At 33.7% G+C, this 13,525-nt stretch overlaps 1 protein-coding gene across 1 annotated transcript in view; it reads right to left on the bottom strand.

Moving 5' to 3' along the window:
- MEF2C (myocyte enhancer factor 2C) overlaps positions 1–13,525 on the bottom strand; it is a 92,895-nt gene extending 79,370 nt beyond the window's left edge. The window contains exon 1 of the mRNA XM_031557439.1: positions 13,425–13,525. The gene's annotated coding sequence lies outside the window, so the exon portion shown is untranslated. The remainder of the gene's footprint in view (positions 1–13,424) is intronic.

Here is a 13,525-nt window from a genome sequence, read left to right as displayed (position 1 = left end):
TAAAAGAAAAATCAGAAAACTTTCTAACTGAAAGTTATGTTCCAGAAGAAGCAGGACTAACTGCCACCACTTAAAACACAGACGGGTCTGGTGACTTATTGTGATGATATTCCATATACATTACTAGAAAAACTGTATTTTACAAACTAGGAATTAAAAAGAAGCTAACATTAAACAAATACCCTACTTAACTTGATGCAAAGCACCCTGGATTAAAACCCTACGACTGAACAATATGGGAAAAAAAATAAAAGAAGGAATTTATTCTCAATTACTTTTTAGAAAAGAGAATCCTGTATAAGCCACTACAGCAGCATATTCTGTCACATTCTTTCCATAAACTGAGTCCTGTCAGTGACAGCAAAACAGATTGTGTGCATCTGCTGGGAATGGGCCAGATGACAGTGGAAGAAACACACATGGATACCTTGGCACAACAACTAAAGAAGTAGAAGAAAAATGGACAGAAAGAAACAGAAAGTTTTAAACTTTAATTAAAATAGGCTTTCTAGCAAAAGTGATGTTATCTATGAGTCTGGTGCAGACTGTATGTTTTCCTTTAGACTACAACTTTCTAAAAACAACTACATATTTATACCATGCCCATGATACTCATAGGGCCACCATTCCTACAGTATCTGGCTTTCACAGAATTTATCTCAGAGTAATACCATCCTCATTCTTCAGGCACAGAGTTAATGCACCAGCAAAGTGAAATCCTTATAGTCATTTAAAACAGCTTCTAGAAGGAGTTAAATCCACACTGCCTAAATCCATGCTGCCATCCTAAAGATTAGAAAATCACAGAATCACAGAATCACAGAATCACAGAATCACAGGGGTTGGAAGGGATCTCCAGAGATCACTGAGTTCAACTCCCTGCTAAAGCAAGTTCCCTACAGCAGGTTACATTGGAAAGTGTCCAGGCTACAAGCATCAACAGCATAGCTGAGATTTCTGATGTAACATGTCAGGTACACTAGTGCTGTAATGTTAGAGTACTAATAAGGTGAACATTTATTGTTAATTTTAGTTATAATAGTACTTTTGTTTGAAAGCAGAGCTAAACACAGAAAGGATGCCAGAAGAGGGCAACAGGCATGAACTGAAAAATGGGAAGTTGCATCTGAATGTGAGGAACAATTTCTTTACTGTGAAGGTAACAGAGCACTGGAACAGGCTGCTCAGAGAGCTTGTGGTCTCTTTCTGTGCTGATATTTAAAACCCAACTGGACATTTCCCTGTGTAACCTATTGTAGGGAGTCTGCTTTAGTAGGGAGTTGGACTCGATGATCTCCACAGATCTCTTCCAATACATACAATTCTGTGATACTACGATATAGACCAGGAGCCCAAGATATTTCTAAAGAGGATTAATGAGTTACGAACTTCAATACAGCCCATCTATGACATATGGTAACTGCATATTTTCATGAAAGAAGAGAATATGATCTTGACTAATAGATGAAAAAAAACTCTCAGATACTGATTAATCATGACAGTAGAACTGCATGCTTGTAACTAGGAGTCTTTCAGGAGTCTTAAAAAAAATGTTTTATTTTAGGTGTAAACTACGTAATTTCCCTTTTCCTTTATCAACTGATGAATCAAAGAAGATTTATTATTATTATTTTTTAAATACATAAAGCACAAAACAGCATTCCAGTTACAAGGAAATAAAAATGACTCTGAATTTACACTGATGTTTTACACTCTGTTTTACTTTAAATGTCAGGAATAAGATATGACTGCCAGCTGAGTAAAGATTAGTATAGCACCTAATAGTCCAAGCAGCTCAAGTTATCTGCTTAGACCATCTGGAAGCCTCATGAGGCTAACAGTCTCAGTATATTATGTATTTCATATTCAGTGATTACTTAACACTCTGATTTTATAGAATTACAGTACTGAAGTGAAATAATTTGGTATTTATAAAACTCATATATATCAGTACATTTAGCACCTAGCTGAGGAAAGCTAACATACACTTGCGAAGCCACAGAGGGGATCTAGAACAGTTTACAATGCATTTTTATGTTCCACCTTATTTAAAAATACATGAATGCCAGCCACATATGTACAATATTTAATCCACAAAGGAGACTTTGAAAAACTGACTAAAACTGCCGGTAATCTTCTTGATCCAAGAAGTGGTAGATTTCTTCATACTCTCCTAAGTTTTATCCAGAACAGAAAATATCTTTTGAAATGTTTTATTCAGATGTTTCTTTTGTTTCTAATAAGTATGGCAAAAAAGGCAAACTGGAGCTGAGGAAAAGAGGTGGATGTTAATTAACAGCGTGAGTAATATAAAGCCGTTTTAGAGGGTCATCAAGTCAGTGGAATCACATTATAATACATGAGTAAGAACATACTTTCATATATTGTTACATCTGTATTACTGCTAATTAATTAATTAATACCTTTGCATCTGTGAATTCAGAATTTCCCAATTATAGTGTAAAGAAAAGGAAAAAACAGTACACTTTTACAATTCATAAGCTGTTTCAAGCTCTTGAATAAATACTAGTCAAGAATGAGTACCAGCAAAATCTTTTAGCCAGAGCTGTTATTCTTCTTCATTTACTCAAACATAATAATGCGGTCAGGAAGTCAGGTTTGGATTTACACCCACATATTCAACAGTCACATCAACTGTTCAAGAAACTGGCTGAAGAGGCATGTATTCTAGGCCACAAGGTCTTTCGTAAAGGACCACCCAAACTCCGCAGAAGATGACTGAGAACAGGCACATAATGGCTGTTTTTTTTTCTTCCTTTTTTTCTTTCTCATAAGTGTTTATTACAGCATTCTAACATACCCTGAGTAATTTATCTCACCCCGAAGCTGTACTTCCTGTCTAAAACAACCTATAATCAGTCAATTAGCTATTTATACAAGGCTCATTGTCCTCATATTTAAGAATCTTTTCATGCTTTTATCTGAAATTTCAGAGCTTTACCAGGTGCTGTATATCTCCACCCAAGAAACGAACTGAAATGAAAATAAAAGACCACTAAAAGGTACGAAAGATTAAAAGTTAATTATTGATAAAAACAGTTTCATGTACTTAGATGAATACATTTAAGAATGTAAAAATATAAAATGCTTTCTTCTTATATTGTATTTTGCAAAGTAAAATTAAACTACAGATAAAGCAACAGGAAACACTGCATGGGAATTAGTTGTTTAAGCTAGTTTTAAGCTCTATTACAGGCCAGAAATACAGAAGGAGTTTTTGAGTAAGAGATAAAAGAGTGCAAGAGACCAACACAGTAGCTATAGAGCTATGGCATTCCAGTGAAATATGACTCAATTACAGCCCTTCAATTGATGAATATTTAATTATCTATACAAAAATGGGATGCCTTACACTGGGAAACTGTGAGTAACATTCTGACTGAGTACTCCAAAACCAACTGATTAAGGACCTTTGCAGAAAGACAGAATTCTATTTTCTTTGAATGGCTCCAAATTAAGGGTAGGAAGTAATTGAAATCAAGTTTCTCAAATCCTGACTTTGTGATGTAAAGTTAACTTACATAGAACTTATAGACTTCATCTGGGGATGCAAACTCCAGAAGTACATGGGGCAAACAACAAAGTAAGAAATAAATGCCTTTCTTTCATGTTGCTCTAGGCCTGCCTACTCTATTTAGATACATCCTGGTATCTCAAATTGATTTTAGAGCATCTCAATTAATACTTTCAACTATCTTGCCCTTGGAGAACTGAGACACTGCATAACAGACATGCACAAAGTTTACAACTGTATTTAAAATTACATTTAAAGGTTTCTTAAACTATATACTTCATGCTGTTGAGCAACTTCTGCACTTTTTTTGTAGACTTTTAAATTTTGCTGCTGTTGCCTGAGATAAAGTACACACGTATTTTAGGGACAAGCTTTGGTGAATTATAAGTTCAAGATATACAATGTATTTTTAAAATCTCCCTTAATTATGTTTCATGATTATATTGAATGATTCCACTTCCTGGTTTTCTTGAAAATCATTGCTGATGGGTTTCATGTATCAGCGCAGATTATTATATTTGAGAAATCATATTTAAAATTTGGACAACTCCAGAGAACTTAATTTATTGTGGTAACTTCGTATTTTTAGATATCTAGTTTGGATCACCATATATTCAAAAACTTCTCAGTGCACAGGAATGATACAGGGCATTTATTTAACTCTTCTGAATTTAAGACAAACATTTAAAACAACATATAAAAATAGAATATTGCTCATTCTTTTCCAAGTATCAGCATGGAAATCTCACAAAACTAAAAAAAAAAAGTCTATAGACTTTCTTGTGTTTTTAAAGAGGTCTTTTAGAAATATCTACCTTGTATTTTGAAATTCTGTCTCTCAAACATGGAAGTTCTATTTTTAGAATGGTGTTTAAATTACAGAGCAATCTTCTGATCCATTAGCAGAATAGCTTCCTCTTTCCAATCACATCTGGAAAACAGTAGAGTGAAAGAAGAGAACAAATTCTTTCTTCCTGTCCAACCTCAATATTACTTTTTATCAGATAGCATCGGTGATAGCTATTTCATGTTTTGTTTGGTGTATTCAAAAAAGTGATGGTCTCACGACAGGTCTCTTTAATCTCACACAGAAAAATGTGATAGAACATAGTGCTACTGCTTTGCAGATGACACTTAGTGACTTGAAACAGAAGTCAGCACCAGAAAATCACCACTTGTCCAGATACATGACGAGTGCTATTCTTCAAAACAGACTAGAACATCTCTCATGTCATGTTTTGCTACATCAGATATTGCTTCATATTAAGAAAAAAAAGGTTAAAAAAGCCACTCTACTTCCATTGAAAAATGGTGCAATGATTGAAGTATGTTTCAAGAGAATTAGTAGCAAGAAACAACAAACAAACAAACAAATATTTTTAAAATACTGTGCAAGAATACCACTTCTATGATTTTGTTTGCACCTAAGGATTTGCATTATACTATAATCACTGAACCTTATCCTCGATCAATAAAGGGTGCCACCAAGAGGACTATTTTTCTTATCTACAAATATACAATATTGGGATTGTTACAAATATCTACTTAAAGCATAACTGATCTAAATGTAATTGCCTCAACAGAGATGTAGGAACTTGTACTTAAGATAGATCCTCATTTATCTTTATTAAAATCAAGTTTTGGAAAAATCATGAAAATATAAGCACATCTTTCTACTTGAATGCCAGTAGAAAATGTAAAAGAATACTGTTTCTGTCCTACGTGTAATTGTTTTAATTGCAGCATCAACTATAAAAAACAGAAGTGTCAGATCCATAGATGGAATTAGATTATTGTTACTCAGAGAAGATACACAGATTTCTACCTACCAAGGACAGAGGTAGACATCATCCATTTCTACATATGTATTCATAGGCAGTTCTGCTTTAATTAGGTAGCTTGCAAATTATTCAATTGTGTTTTCTTTTAAGAAAAAAATGGAATATTATTTTCCAATTAATACATATTTTAGAGCATAATTTAAAATTATTTCCAATTGCTACCAACACATCACACATAAATAAGATTGCTAGTAAGCTAAGAAGCTTAGGTTATAATTTTTAATGTCTTCTGAGAACTTCAGTGAAATTCTGCTTATTCTAGTTAGTTTCAAATAAGACTACCTGTCTATAAGCTCTTACTAACATCTAAAGCAAGATTTCTGAACTTTAAAATTTATGTATGTGTGCTTTGGATAAAGTTACACATTTTGCATGCCACTGCAAGGATGCATTCCCTGTCTCAATATTTCAGCCTTAAAAAAAAAAAAAAAGTACATGTAGAAGTTTGGGTAAGCATGCAGTTTCACACTTATACATTGCAGTGGGGGTAATAAGCTGTTTTTTTCTCATTCTGCTGCTACATCAGTTCCTTATCAGCACCCCATACACCTAGATATAATAAAAGAAAAACAGAACACTTCAGTATTCTGAGAGCAGAACGGTTCTCATCATACACTGATTCTAAGATCGGTTCCTTTCACGTGTAATAAAATGCGTTTAAACAAGCACTCTTAATTATTTTAAGACTGTTGCCCTGTGTGTAACAATGAAAGGTTACTCTTAGCAAACCAAATTCTATACAGTTCGAAAGGAAATTTGTTTAAAAAGTCTCCAAGATTAAGGTTTTAAGTACAATTACTATGGCTTGTCCACCCTCCTCTATTTGCATGTCGTTTTTCCAAACAGTCGATAGTCACATCCTTTCTCATCTTCCCAAATGTCCTTCTCCTATATGCTGCTTCTCCCGCTTCTCACATTCCGTACAGACAGAAGTTACACTCAGGACACAGATGGACAGAGATAAAACAGGTCTGAGCAAAAGTGAGCGGAACATAGTGTCTCCTGTGGGTTTCACAGAATATCTTCCAAATGTCCTACTAACTTTTACCACACAGATATTCCCAAGGATTACTGCAACCAGAGAGGAGCTCCTGGCAGTGCACGCTTAAAGATAAAATGCCAGAATGAAAGGGATGAAAGGGATGCAGGGGCCAGCTCTATGGAAAGGCCACAGAACCTCAGTGTCCTGTTGTTTCATTAAAAGTTCCCCCTCACCCTTCCCCCTGCCACAATATTTAGGGAACCAAACCCCTCCCCAAATGTTTTTAAATCATCTCCACTGATGAATCCACATGGATTTTACAAATGAAAAGTACCCTCCTCTAGCCTCTTACACGGGTGGGTACATTTGAGAACATTTTAATTTCTACAATGATCCTTCAGTAACTAAATTATTTGGATTAAAATAGCACTCTATCATTTTGAATACAATGTCATACAGCAATGTATTTGTCAGTAGGGGGAAGAATTTATTAGAAATCAAATGCATGACACATGTTACTATGTTCCTTCTTAGTTATAAAAGTAATGTTTCAGGTAGACATTCTACATTATGTTTACTTTTGTAGATTTGTATTATAAACAATTTCACAATCCTCATGTCCTTTGTACAGATTTTGCTAGCAGCTATTGATTGATTACTTAAAAGTAAACAGTAAAATGTAACTGGGCATGGGCTCCACAAATGACACGATCCCTGTATCTATAAAAGCAAATACAAATGATGATTTCTAGTTCTATTCATTTATGTGCACATCTTCTGATTAATAAGATTACACAGAAAAGACAGCAATATTTAAGGCGAACCCCTGCACTGGTACACGGTTAATAATAATTTTCATGATAAACTTCATTGAATGCATTATATATTCAGGAAATAAGAGTAGAAAAAGACCTGTCAGGTTGGAATCCAAGTCCAGTATCAGTAGTTCTTTGTAACCTGGGAAAAGAGGCACAGGAGTTTTACACCATCTGTTCATTCCATCCCAAATCTGTGGACTGTTTTATAGTTAATTTAAGGCAGCAGATACTGACTTTCCAGGACCTGCTGCATTTGCCAGGATCTCTTAAGCTCAAACTCTTGAAGCCCTCCAGTGCCAGGGAAGGTGGCAGACAGCAGAGATAAGTATCTCTATGCTGCTGAAGCAGGTGACTGCTAAGTCACCTGCTTAGTGAACTGCAGAAAGGGCCCGGCTAGAGTCCTGGCTGCTGTAAATACTGAACCTTTCAGGAGCATTTATTCAATATAATATTAAAGAAAATTTTCAAATATTTTAACCAGATTAGCTTTAAAATAAATAGGGTAATGTACTTCTAGAGTTACCTAGGACATGTTTCTGCAATCTAAATATTAGAGAACTAAAACTATTTAGCTGTTTGTTTAAAAATATAATAATAATTAAAAAAAAAGCACACAATAAACCTTAGTTGAGTACTGCTTAGCTGTATTTCAGAGTAATAGGTCATAATCCTACACTTCTACACTTGAATTGCTCTAAAGAGTCTTCTTAATGCTTCCTTCTATTTCTCTTTCAAATTTACTTTCTCTTTGCAAGGGAAGAAGCAATGTAACTATAAGAGAAAATGAGAAAATTCTATCACTTTTTCATTTTATCTTTCCTTGCCGAATAAGAGACACTTTTTCCATACTTCGAAATACTTTCAAGATGCAAGGAAGTTTAAAGTCTTACCCAAATGATACATCCCAGAATTGCCTTTTAACAGTCTAAAATTGATGGGGGAAGATTGTAACACAAACAAGGTTGATGACAGTACACAATCCCAAAAACTATATTTTTATATATCGTAAAACTAAATAATGATTCTCATGACCAAGACCTGCACGTATAGAGTAACTCCCTGTATTCACTGGCAAAAAGTTATTTCAGATGTAAGCATGCCCTGAGATTTACCATGTGGTGATAAAGGAGACATAAGTGTTTGTTACCTGGTAAGCTTACAATTTTTGATTGCAAAATCTGTTTCTTCCTCTTTGAAGCTTGCTTAGCAGAACAAGTATATCAAAAATTCTCTACTTGAAATCCTTAAATACTAGGCAGTATTTCCAATGTCTTCATTAAATGGATCTCATGCTTTACATAAAACTGTGTAATATTAAAATGTGCTGAAGTGCTCTCAGCCTTTGCTGCTTCTTTATCATTGTAAGATCGTACCTGACAGTTCAAATAGACAGCGGGGGCCCATAAGTTATATTTTATTGCATTGATGCTGCGTAACTTTTTGGAAATTACACCCTTCTGTCAAAGAAATAAAATATTATACTGTTCTATGATATAAATCTAATATAATTGAATTTTTTTTTTTTTTTCTTTTTTTTTCCCCCAGGTATTCACATAAGTTATACAGCCAGACTAAACTTGTAAGAAAAGGATGCTATAATTCAGTCTTTACCATTCCAAGCTGTTTCAATATTGTACAAACAAAATTGTAAAGTGAATGTTACACGGATTTGAAAACTGTACTAACAGAGTTTCTTTCAAATGCAGTATTGAAATAACCAGGAACAATTTCAAAATGTGATGATTAACTATTCTTTAAGGATTGTATTAAGCAGGCATGTTTCACTCTACTCTTTTCTCTTTTCCATTTTATATGGCTGCGTGGCACTTCAAGATATTTCAAAAATTTCTAAAACTGCAGTTACAGGGGCTCACTTTTGGAAACATAATCCTATTAAAACTTTAAAACTTTCTACTTGAGACCCATAGTACAATTATTCAGAAGTTACTGTGATGTACATGGGAAACAAAAGAAGAAATGGAAATGTACTCTTATATATGACATAATCTACAGCAAGAGAAAGCAAGAATCAAAGGGAATCAAAATGTGCTTTCAGTGTCCATAAAAATGAAACATCTCAATTTACAGGAGCTTCCTGTCTGATTATAACAATATGCACAAAATTAAATACATAAATATTAATTTTATGTATCACATAAGATGAAGGCAATGAAAAAACAATGTTTACATTTATGGTTGACTCATTAGTGTTTTATTATGTGGAACACTAGGAGGCATCAGTTGGGTAAAAAAAAGAGTTTTTTTGAAAAATGGCAAGAAATTAGCATAGAAGTAATCAGCTTGGAATTTTCATACACCCAAATGTTAAAGGCTGAGTATTACAATTAAATTATGCAAATGGCCTGAACTCTTTCCCACGGATAAAGGAAAAATTTAATCATAAAGGAACAGCATTTCATTCTATAGCTGTTTTCAAACTAGACTTCTATTTTACACATGCATCACAAAGTATAGCTTTACTTTACATTATGTATTTAAAAATAACTAAATAGACAGAAAGTAAGATGACTTACTTGTTTGTTCCTCAGTATTATACTTTCTGATAAATCCGCACAGTACTCTCCTTTGCACATAAACTCTTAACAGGACAAGTGCTACGAATTCAGTATCATCCCAGGCACTTTTAAGAAATTTTAGTTGATACTTTGAGATATCATGTAGGCAAAAATGTTTTTGAACATTCTTATATTTTAATTATATTTCCCAAGGGAACAGTGTCTTTAAAATTTTGTATAACAATGCTACAAGTGGCTCCACATTGTAGTATCAAGTAATACAGAACCACTAAGGTCAAAACTGAATTTTCCTTCAAATTGTGTTTAACAATGACTAAGCAACAGAGTTATAGTTGTCTTATAGAATAATCAATTGAAATTGAAGTGTGTCTTGCCATGCTGCAGCAATCAGCTTTTATCTCTGTCCAATCAAAATGACATGTGAACTGCCTAATCCTTCCTTTGTAAGGAACATAAGACTTTGTTGTCACTGTTGGTTTTGTGAATCGCCTCTATAAGCTGGTCTGATTTCCTAAAGATGACAGATCCTGGTGAATAGGCAAGCTCTACTGCACTGCAGTAAATGAGAGAGCGGGATTAAGGTGGAGGACTTAAGACACTAGCTTTTAATCACCTGTCCACATGTAACATTGAGTGCCAGTTCTGAGAAAATTACCTTAAAGCTGGCCCCAAGGCCCAATCAATTCAGATGTTTTAAAAAAGTAGAAAATTTGGATTTTTTTTTCTCAACAGTTATATAGCACAGTTAGTAGTTCTTACTGACCAGAGCTGTTTTTCTAAGTCCATTTTTCTTATGAAGTAAGGTTAGAAATTGTATTCTCAGCCCTTTCAAATACCAGGATACTATCCTGACTCTTAAGGCAAAAGTCTTCTAAATATTAAATATGTAATAATTTGCACATTATATGAATAAGTTGTTACAGAGCCTAAACATGAACACAAAAAAATCTGTTAATATCACATAGCAAGATATAAAAAGCTTAAAATACACCACAAGTATAACTACTCCAGTTATTTTTCAAAATGCTGAAGCAGAGATCATAAACTTCTTAAAACTACATGGCATTTATATTATCTTTAGAATTAAATCTTTATAACCTATGTTATCAAAAGAAGACCACTACATCTCATTAAATTTTTGGATAATGTGTACAACTTAGAATAATAACATCCAACAGGTAGAAAAGGAACTTAAATATTGAAAAACAAATGCTTTTTCTTTCCAGCATCTAATACCAGCTCATGACTTCTTGCTAGAGGGAATATAGAAATACTATTTAGCTCTCTCTTAAGATGAACTGTTTTGCTGAAAAAGAATTTAAGCTGTTATAGAGAAAAGTAAAATTAAAATAAATGAAGACGGCAAAAGTATTCAACTCACAACTGCTGCTCAGTTCTTAAGGTATCCAGCATCACAGTTATATTTATCTACTAAATGGTGAGTTATCAAAAACTTTCAGAGGTAAACTTCTGGGAAAAGCTGAAGAAAGCTCAGTTTTCTTTGTCTACAGTGCTTTAGATGTCTTAAAAAGCACAACTATTTAAGATCAGTGTCTGTTTCTTTGTTTTAAACATACATGTTGCAAGTATACAGACGAAGAGGGTTTATAAAAAAAAACAAATTTAAAGAAAACTCACACAAGGTAGGTATTCAGATAATTTTTCTTCTTAAATCCCCAAATTAGCATCTAAGGAACATAATTCTAAAATATTTAATCTCACACACAACATGCACTATTTAGTACCAATTTCTACAAGACTCTTAAGACTAAGATTCCTTTTTTCTTGTTCAATCAATCTGAAGAAGAAACAAACATGTCTGATTCCTGGATTATAGGACATCAAAAGGGAAGCTCTTTTACCCTCTTTCCTAAAAGAGCTGTGGGACAGGCAAGAGTGTGAGGTTTTCTAGGGGCCTGATCCTGCAAATCATTATTTATGAGACTTCTTCATTGACACACAAGTTGTCTCAGCAGTGTCAGTGGGATTTGCTAAGCACTTCTTGCAGGAATTAAGGTGTTCACATTCATGTCCCTAACTTACCTTCTGATACAAGCTATGTAAGGATGTATATGACAACAGCAGCATAGACATCCTGAATTGAGAGACATTCTCTTAACTTTATCCTGAAATTTTCTATTACTTCCCAAGGGACTTAAATGTTAGCACAAACTTCAGTATTAGACCCAATATGAATTATGTGTTCATTAATATAACATTTCTTTTGCTAAGAAACTACTGATAAACTCAGAAAAATTGGCTTTTTTTTTTTTTTTTAGACTTGGTATTAGATTCCTAAAATCATGTTACAAAAATAATTTACAAGATAACAGATCCTCAAAGTGCCTAATTACCTAAGTGTTTGAACTGGAAATCAGTATATAATACATAAGTTATACTGATTCACAGGTGGTTTTGGTGGTTTTATCTCTATATTCTGGCAATCTCTCTAGGGATTAGAATTATTATACTTCATATCAACAACTTTAATTTTCAACCACAATACTCTGGAAAATGCCGGTAAAAAGTAAACTAGTCACATTCAAATTGGCTTATCATCCATCTTTTTAAGTAAAGATATGAAACTAGGACATTTGCCATTAAGCTGATCATCAGATATGTGCTAAGAAAATGCATTCTCTGTTAAGACAATTCCTCTCTGATCACAAGTCAAATACTAACAAACAGCCCTTCTCTGCTTAATTCTCTCTAGTCTTTTGTCTTAGGTTGTAACACATATTTGATTTTAGGATTCAGGTACTTGCTGATAATAATAATAATAATTATAAACAATAAATAAAATAACTCTTCTATAAAAGTCAATGCTTAGGTTCCCACAATAATTAATCAAGTTTTGTTTGGAATTGTACAGTTAAAAATATTTTTGAGAAAAGGAATTACTGGTTTATCTTTATGCTTTTCTTTTTCAGGCTGACAGAGGTCACAATAAGTTTTACGGAAAATTCTAAGTATTACAGTTACATAAGGCACCAATAGTCTTATACTCTCCACTTACATTAAACTTTATCTCAGCCTGTAAAAAACTGTAGAGCAACTAGTACAGGCAGTTACGTAGCTCCCTTGTATGAAAAGATATAAGGATGACTTAAAGTACTGTGTGAAGACCAAAGCATACTACTCATAGAGAGGAAGACTGCCTATGACTTTAATTCCCACAGGGATGCAAGAAGTCTTTCCATCTCAAACTTAAGTATTCAAAAGAAAGATGCACAAAGTTAAGCAGTTGCTGGCATGCATTACCTAAAGTTAAAAAAAAACAACATAAGAGCTTATAATACAATGAAGTTTAAGAGCGAGTCTCAATTCTTTTCTCAGGCTAAAAAATCAGGGTGTAAGCACTACAAGGTCATAGCATTTGTTAAGCTGTTAAAATTAAATAAGCTTCAAGACCTTCACAGTATTAACCATACAAAAGGCATAAACTAACTTCAGCAAAGTTTAAACACAACGCGGACAGAGGCAATTCAGAAGTAATTTGAATAGCCAGTGATTTAAGTACATTACTTGCCTTGAAAGTTACTTGCAAGCAATTGACAGAACAACCATACTCTTAAAAGTCTGCAGGCAACCTCAGTCCCTCACCACATTCACTGACTGACACATTCTGCTAACGCAATATAAAATGTACATAGGGCTTCTGCATGATGCCCACTATACTTTATTCCCATGCTGAATTTCACATGTACTTACATTATAAACATTTAGTTGTTTGGATGATCAGACTAGTCCTTGAGATATTTTCCTTTCTCAGGAAAAAGAAAAATTCCTTTACTTCTTCCAGCCTTAAATAT

Source organism: Meleagris gallopavo, chromosome Z (genome assembly GCF_000146605.3).
Source record: "Meleagris gallopavo isolate NT-WF06-2002-E0010 breed Aviagen turkey brand Nicholas breeding stock chromosome Z, Turkey_5.1, whole genome shotgun sequence".
NCBI classification, from domain to species: Eukaryota; Metazoa; Chordata; class Aves; order Galliformes; family Phasianidae; genus Meleagris; species Meleagris gallopavo.
This window is presented reverse-complemented; position numbering and strand designations above follow the sequence as displayed.